The sequence below is a fragment of the Balaenoptera ricei genome, chromosome X (genome assembly GCF_028023285.1).
Source record: "Balaenoptera ricei isolate mBalRic1 chromosome X, mBalRic1.hap2, whole genome shotgun sequence".
NCBI lineage: Eukaryota > Metazoa > Chordata > Mammalia > Artiodactyla > Balaenopteridae > Balaenoptera > Balaenoptera ricei.
This window is the reverse complement of record NC_082660.1, coordinates 37289084-37296551: the sequence shown is the minus strand read 5'-3', so window position 1 is coordinate 37296551 and position 7468 is coordinate 37289084. Positions and strand designations below refer to the sequence as shown.

The 7468-nt window shown below is 51.0% G+C and overlaps 1 long non-coding RNA gene across 1 annotated transcript; it reads right to left on the bottom strand.

Moving 5' to 3' along the window:
- Nucleotides 1–1415: 1415 nt before the first annotated feature.
- Nucleotides 1416–7164, bottom strand: LOC132356806 (uncharacterized). The gene is made up of 3 exons (XR_009500079.1): nucleotides 7085–7164; nucleotides 2475–2545; nucleotides 1416–1547 (listed from the first exon to the last, which is right to left on the bottom strand). It is a non-coding gene; the product is annotated as an uncharacterized LOC132356806 (long non-coding RNA).
- Between the last annotated feature and the right edge of the window lie 304 nt (nucleotides 7165–7468).

Here is a 7468-nt window from a genome sequence, read left to right as displayed (position 1 = left end):
CATTCTGAGGGTAATTCTCAGGCAAGAGCAATTTCCGGATTCTCAAGGACTAACCGAGGGTAGTGTCAGAAAAAATTATCCAAAATTGGAAATAGGCGAAAGAGATTACTGGGTGTTCTTGCTGCACCGTGCGGGGCTGGCACCTTTGATTGATTTCCTATTGACTGGGCTATTTTACAATCCCGTAGCTGCAGAGGTTGGTTAACTTTCAGATTTTTGTCTGGTAGAGATGCAAATAATTTCTAACCTAGCTATCTCACCCTAAACTTCTTCTGTTAAACTGCCTATAGATACCTAGCCCCTCACATTCTCACTGTAACGGGTTTTAACATCTTAGAGGGTCCCCTCATTAATGAATGAGCTAAATCAAATCTTTGACATGCGGTCATTTTCTATTTGCACGAGAGGCAAGTGTTTCCACCTGTGTAAAATTCCACTTTAACACAGGAATTCCACTTTAACACGACATTTTTTTCTGGCCTCTTTGTCATCCCACCTCAAGCCCCAGGTTCAAGACCCCATACTGCGATGGGGCCGCAGATAAGACCCTGGCCCCTGGCCTCGCTCATCTCCACCCTGCCCTGGAGTATGCTGGTCCTTCAGGGAACAGCCATGGGTAGGGAAAGGGATCCAGGACGAACCCCCCCCCCACCACCACCACCACCAGGAGTCACAAGGCCTTAGAGAGCTCATGAGCTTGGGCAAAAGAAGGCATCAATTCTCTGACTCTGCGGAAGTGATCTCATTCTCAAAATGGGAATAGTCATTTCTACATTGCAGATTTCACAGGGAGTTTCTAAAGTGCTTCTCAAAGTTTAACGTGCATATGACTCACCTGGGGGAATCTTTTTTTTTTTTTTTTCACCTGGGGGAATCTTAATATAGAAATTCTGATTCGACAGGTCTGGGGAGCATCTGAGGGCGTCCTAACAGCCTCTCAGGTGAGGCTGCTGCCGGTCCGCGGGCCTTTTGAGTAGCAAGGCTCTGGGGCTGTTGGGAGAGCCTGCCCTTTGAAAATCCCAGGGCACAGCAAATATACCTTTGAGGAGTTAACGATTTACACTTAGGGCTCCACTCCCACAAGGCATAGGGTCACAGGTCTGCATAAATCCCAGGAACCACCATCACCTAAACCCATGGTGTGCCTGGGCCGTTACTCGCCTGATCTCCCTTAATCCCCATAACCAGCCCGGAAGTAATTCCAATTTTACTAAAGAGGAAACTGAGGCGCACACCAGTTACATAACAGCGCTGGCTTTTGGAGCCGGGTTTGCCGAGCTCTAACCACATTACCACACAGCTTCCTTCCTCCACCATGGCCTCGCAGGGCCGGGCTCCTCGGCCACATCTGCGGGGGCATTCGAAAGGGACAAGGGAGAACTCTCCTTCTTACCACGTGGCCCCCATTGCCCTCGCATTCCCTGGATAATTCCTCCACCCTCTCCCCCTGCAGCTGTCAGAGGGAGGGAGGGCGTGACTTCTGATTAATTCCACAGCAGACAAATGTTCCTTGAGAACCTGTGGTTGGCAGAGCTTGGTTCTTCACCCTGGAGAGGAATATGGAGAAATTCAAAGAACGAAAACAGATCTCTGCCTTCAAGGAGGTTAGAATCCAGTGGAGAAGCTATCATGTAGATACACTACTGCAATACAAATTCAGATTGTCCGTGCCAGCCCTTTTGTTTGGGGAGCCCGTCTCTCCTCTGGGTAGGGCCCCTGTTTATCAGCAGACCTTTTGGTCTGCAAAGATAATCCTTCTGAGTTTTTTTTTAATGGGACTGGGGTGGGGGAGGACAAGGCAGGTGGCAGATGGGGGCAGGGGGAGGGAGGTTGTGAGCGGCAATTAGAGTCTATTCGGTTGACGGTGTGTGCTCCCAGGGACCCAGGGACTGGGTGCTCCTTTGGCAAATGTAAATATCAAACCAATAAATGCTAATGTAGCATGAAAAAGTGCTGATCTGGGAGAAAGTTCCAATCATTTAGAGAGCTTGTCGCAGAAAGCATTTAGGTGTTCCGGCTGCAAGGGAGCTGGGGAGGGAATCAAGGGGATGGAATTCGGAGCTCCCTTCTGGGTGGTAGTACTATCCTGGCCACCCATTCCAGGAAAAGGGAACCAGCAAAGAGGGTCATGGCAAGGTGTTGGGGAGCGGGGGACAGTAAATAAAACAAAGCCAGGAAAGGGGGTCAAGTTCCTGAACATCTGGCACGAGAAGAGGGAGATAGCAAAGAGCCCTGTTATCAAGATCTCTGTGAACTTGACACCTGCCTTGATGGGTCTTTGCCCAAGGTCATTGTCATCCTGATGGGTTTCCTGAATGTGGCCCCAGCCACATCAGCCTGCCTTCACGGACCGCTTTCTGATTGATGGCTCTGATCTCTCTGTCCCTCACCCCCTCGTCCCACCCCACCATATGCCCACACTTCTAACACACCTGTCAAGACCACCCCGCCCAAAGTCTGCCACACCTACCCACCTCACAGAGGCCCTGGAGGAACTCTGCAAATCCTTATGAACTTGATCCAATACAAATGGCCATTAAGGGACCTGTGAGATGAGAAAGCAGGGAAGTATGTTGGAGAGAAGACTCGGCTGGGTTCCAGGCCTGGCTCTGCCACCTCTTTGACCTTAGAAAAGATATCACACCTCTCTGAGCCTGGAAGCCTCAGTTGCTTCATCTGTAGAATGGGAATAACAACTCCCACCTGGACAATTAAGTGAGACAGTGATATATATGCAAGGGCTTGGTAGCCTACACATCCAGCTGGTCGCAGGGCAGGTTGCCTGGGAGACGAGCAGCAGTGGGGGCCTCCACAGCCAGACCCCGCATGTGAATGACATCACACTCTGCTGGGCCCCAGGCTTGCTGGGTTCTCTTTCTGGTCCCAGGACACTGAGCAAACACCTGAAGCCTCCTTACAGCACTGCTGCCTCTGAACATCAGAGAGAAAGAATGTTCAGAGGGAAAACCACTCATCCACCGTCCCTGCCTCCTGCTCTCTAACCCAAACTGGCTATCTGATCCGGTCAAGTTTACATCTAAATATCTCTGGAACCTGCCTCTTCCCTTTCCTTACATCCCTTTCCCAGAGCTGCCGCCTTGGCTCAGATCCTCTTCACTTTTGCCCGGAAACTTGCAGGCTCCCCACTTCAGTCTCCCAAACCCAGCCCCCTCTTCTTCCTCGAGGCTGCCTCCGTTACCCCACTGCTCTGCTTCCACCGTCTTTCGGCCTCATCGGGCCCTGCCCTCACAGCCCAGCCCTCCTGCTCAGAGGCCCCAGAACCTGCTCCCGCACCTCAGGGCCTTTGCATCTGCTACTTAAACAGGACAGCAACTTTGACCCGTCCTTTTTGGCCCAGCTGGAAACCCCGGCCCCTAGGTTACCCTCAGTGGGATGTGAGCTCCTTCCCATGCACTTTCTTCTCTCAGGGTTTGTACAGCTCTCAGCCTGGTAGGACAGTTATTTGGGTTTTCATGAATATGGACTCCCTCAGAACATGCTCAGAAGCCCAAGGTCAAGCTCTGGAAGGAGAGTTTCCGGTAAGGAAGGGCAGCTGGGCCCTGAGCCTTAGCGGCTGTCTCTCCCTAATTCTTCCTTTCCACAACCTTGGGATCCTCTTTGAGACCTTGAGCCCGCTGTCGACCTAGGCAGAGGCATGAAAAGACCTTGCAGAACAATGTCAAGGGACTAGGGCAGAATAGCTAAGGCAGTTCTCAGTCTTTCAAACACTCACAGAATGCTCTGAGCCAGGCGGAGCTCTGGAGATACAGCGAAGACCAAGGCAGACCCAGATTCTGCCCTCCTGGAGAAACCTGCTCTAGGGGATGTCAGCCACCATGGCATGAGGACGCTCAAGCAGCCCTGTGGAGGGCCCGTGTGGAGAGAACAGAGGCCCCCAGCCAGCAGCCAGCACCAACTTGCCAGCCACGTGAGTGAACCACCTTGGAAGTGGATGCTGTGGCCCCAGCTGAGCCCTCAGACAACTGCAGCCTCGGCCGCCTCTGACTGCAACCTTTTGAGAGAGCTGGGCCACAACCGCCCAGCCAAGCTTCAGATTTCTGCACCAGAGAAACCAAGAGAGTGGAAAAAATGACTTTTGTTGTTTTAAGCTACTAAGTTTTGGGGTGAGTTGTTACCCCGCAATACATAACTAATACTGTGCCACAGATGATTGAACTCAGGTGGGGTAATAGCACATATCATTATAGTAGCTCTCATCTGTTGAATACCCACTATGTGCCAGGCATCCTACTATACTCCACACACCTTACCTAACCTGCTCCCCACAATGATCCTGAGGCAGGGCTTATTATTCCCAATTCAGAGATGAGCCACTTATCCAAGGCCACACAGTCTGGGACACTGTCCTATGGGCCTGTGTGAAGAATCCCGTCTCCTAGGCTCATCTCTTCCTCCTCATGTGTCCCACTCAGCTTGGACTTGGATCAGTGACCTATGATCAGGAAGGAACAAGGACTATCTAACAAAGATGCCTGTGTGGGATGCCCAGGGCCCACATTCCCCGAGTGCCCATTGCTCCCACCCATCAAAGACAAAAGCCTTGGGAAACTGATGTGCACAGCAGACTGTATTTTCCAAGAATGGCTGTAACAATACCATCCAGCCCACATCCTCTTCTACAATGTGACACTGACACTCCCTGTTGAGAAACTGGGTCTCTGCCCCCTTCCCTTGAATCCAGGCGGGCTTGTGACCGCTTCAGTCAACACTTCCACTGTACGTGGACGTGATGCCGGCTGACTCCCAAGGCTGAGTCATAAAAGCCCATGCAGCTTCCACCTTATTTGCTAGAACAATCACACTTGAAGCCCTGAGCCACCACATAAGAAGTCCCATCATACTGAGGCCACCATGCTGTGAGGAAGCCCAAGCTATATAGAGAGGCCACCTGTAGGTGCTCCATCCACCGTCCAAGCCTTTGAGTCCCACCGAGCCCAGGCACCAGACATGTCAATGATTGAACCTGCAGATGACTCCAGCCCCCAACTATCATCACTGGGCTTTGAGTCTTTCCAGCTGAGGCCCCAGACATTGTGGAGCACGGACAAGCCATCCCCCATTGTGCCCTGTCTGAATTCCTGACCCATAGAGTCCAATGAGCATAATAAAATGGTGGCTTGAAGTCGCTAAACTTTGGAGTGATTTGCTACATAGAGATGGTAACTGGAACAATGTGCCAGAAGGTGGGTGGAAGGCTGGGTCAGCCAGTGGGTCCCTCCCTCCCCATCATATACAGACCTGCCGCAGCTGTGTCTCAGCTCTGAAACCCAGGAAACTCTGCACCCACCTTATACCACTGCCCCCCCCGCCCCACTTACCACTGAGAACTGAAACCACATAATTCCCTCTCCCTGTGATTCTCACCCCCAATATTAACTCCCTTGCCTGGTCACCTTCCATGCTGAACAAGGCTGCCCTGTATAACCAATAGGATATCTTGGAAATGATGAAGTGAGATTTCTGAGGTTAGGTCATAAAAGACATTGTGGGTTCTATCTGGCTCTCTTTTGAATCACTTGCTCTAGGGGAAGCTAGCTACCATGCCATGAGGATTCTCCAGCAGCCACATGGGAGGGGCCCACACGCCAAGGAACTGAGCCCTCCTGCCAACTGCCAACCCCATTTCACCAGCCACACAAATGAGCCACCTTGTAAGTGGGTCCTCCAGCCCTGGTAAATCTTTCAGATGGTTATTGGTGACCCGAGCCAACATCCTGGCTACCACCTCATGGGAGACCCCAAGCCAGGACCACCCAATTCAGCTGCTCCCAAATTCCTGATCTTCAGCAACTGTCAGATAATAAACGTTTACTGTTTTAAGTCACTACATTTGGGGGTGATTTGTTATTCTCTGTCCCTACGTTAAACAATTCTGGGACCAGGCATGCTTTCCGATCCCCATGTTTAAATCGTACTGAGAACAAACAAAAATAATTTAGCTCTTTGCTATAAGAAATACTTGCTCCTGGAAGATAAGACTGAACCAACTAAAATAGCTTGTTATCAAGACCAACAGCTAGCTCATCAAGACTTAGTACAAGACCTCTGCCTTGCTGTGTTTCCCAAACCAAAACTACTTTGTCAGAAACTCTCCCCAACCCCAGTCAGTTTCTTGCCTTGAAAGACCCAACTTCAAAATCACCCAGAGTCCAGCCTCTAAATGCTATCAATACCCTTCCCCAGGGTCCCTGCTTGGAGACATCACTAGCATTCTGTCACAGGGGTCCTCTTCCCTACTGAAGTAGGTCTAATAAATTAAGCTTTGCTTGATTGAAAAGTTTTTCTGGGGACTTCCTTGGTGGTCCAGTGGTTAGGACTCCGCACTTCCACTGCAGGGGGCACGGGTTCGATCCCTGGTGGGGCAACTAAGATCCCGCAAGCCATGTGGCACGGCCAAAAAAAAAAAAAAAAGTCTTTTTGGGACGTCGATAGTCAATACCATACACCCCCCAAACTGGGGCATCCACTCTTGGGATTTGGTCATCTGTCCAGATATAGTCGCCACTAGCCACATGTGGCTATTTAAATTAAATGACGTGAATCACTTTGCTGTACACCTGAAACATTGTAAATCAACGGTACTTTCATTAAAGAAATCCCAAAAAAATTACATAACGTTGAAAATTCATTTCCTCAGTTGCACTAGCCACATCTCAGCACAGATATAGAATATTTCCCTTCTCACAGAAAGTTCTATTGGACAGTGGTGCTCTAGAGGAAAGTGGATCATTTGCTTCAGAGGATGGCTACCCCTGAGGAAGCTCACAGAAGCAGGAGGGGGTGTGTGGGAGGGACTGCAAACCGGGGGCAGGCCACTGCCCAGAGGAAAGCAGACGGCCCAGCTCCTCCCGGGCTTGACAAATGCCCGCCTAGGCCGCAGGCACGACTCCACCAAGCAGGCCCCTCCGTGGGCTGCAAGAAATCACCAAGCTTTAGACCCACAGGGCACACGGGCATGCTGATTTCTGGGACTGTGCACGATCCCTGCAGAGCGGCGCTGGCTCAGCTGGAACGCAAGACAGATGATCCCCCGATCAACACACAGTCTCCCTCATCAACTCACCGGCCTGCGGCAGGGCCCTGCTCTTGCTTCAGGTCTGACAGCAACCTGCTGGCCTGCAGAACCTCCTAGCCGAGTTTCCTGGATCCTCGTCATCCCCCCAGGTCGGGGACGTGGGGAGAAGTTCGAGAGGAAACCATGGCCTGGTATGTGGCCCTCGCAGAACAAAATCCGAGCAAAGGAGAGATTCATCAAATCCTCGGACTTATTTGGCCTTTTCTGGGCTTTGAGAATTTTTATCTCTTCCATGGTAACTCTTCCCTGGCTGGGGAATGTCATTTTAAATCATTCTGTCTTTAAAACCGTGGGATGAGGGGAAAGAAAAAGTCACCTCCAACCAGGTTTTCACCATGCAAATCAAGGACATTTCAAAATGCTGGCGAGCTG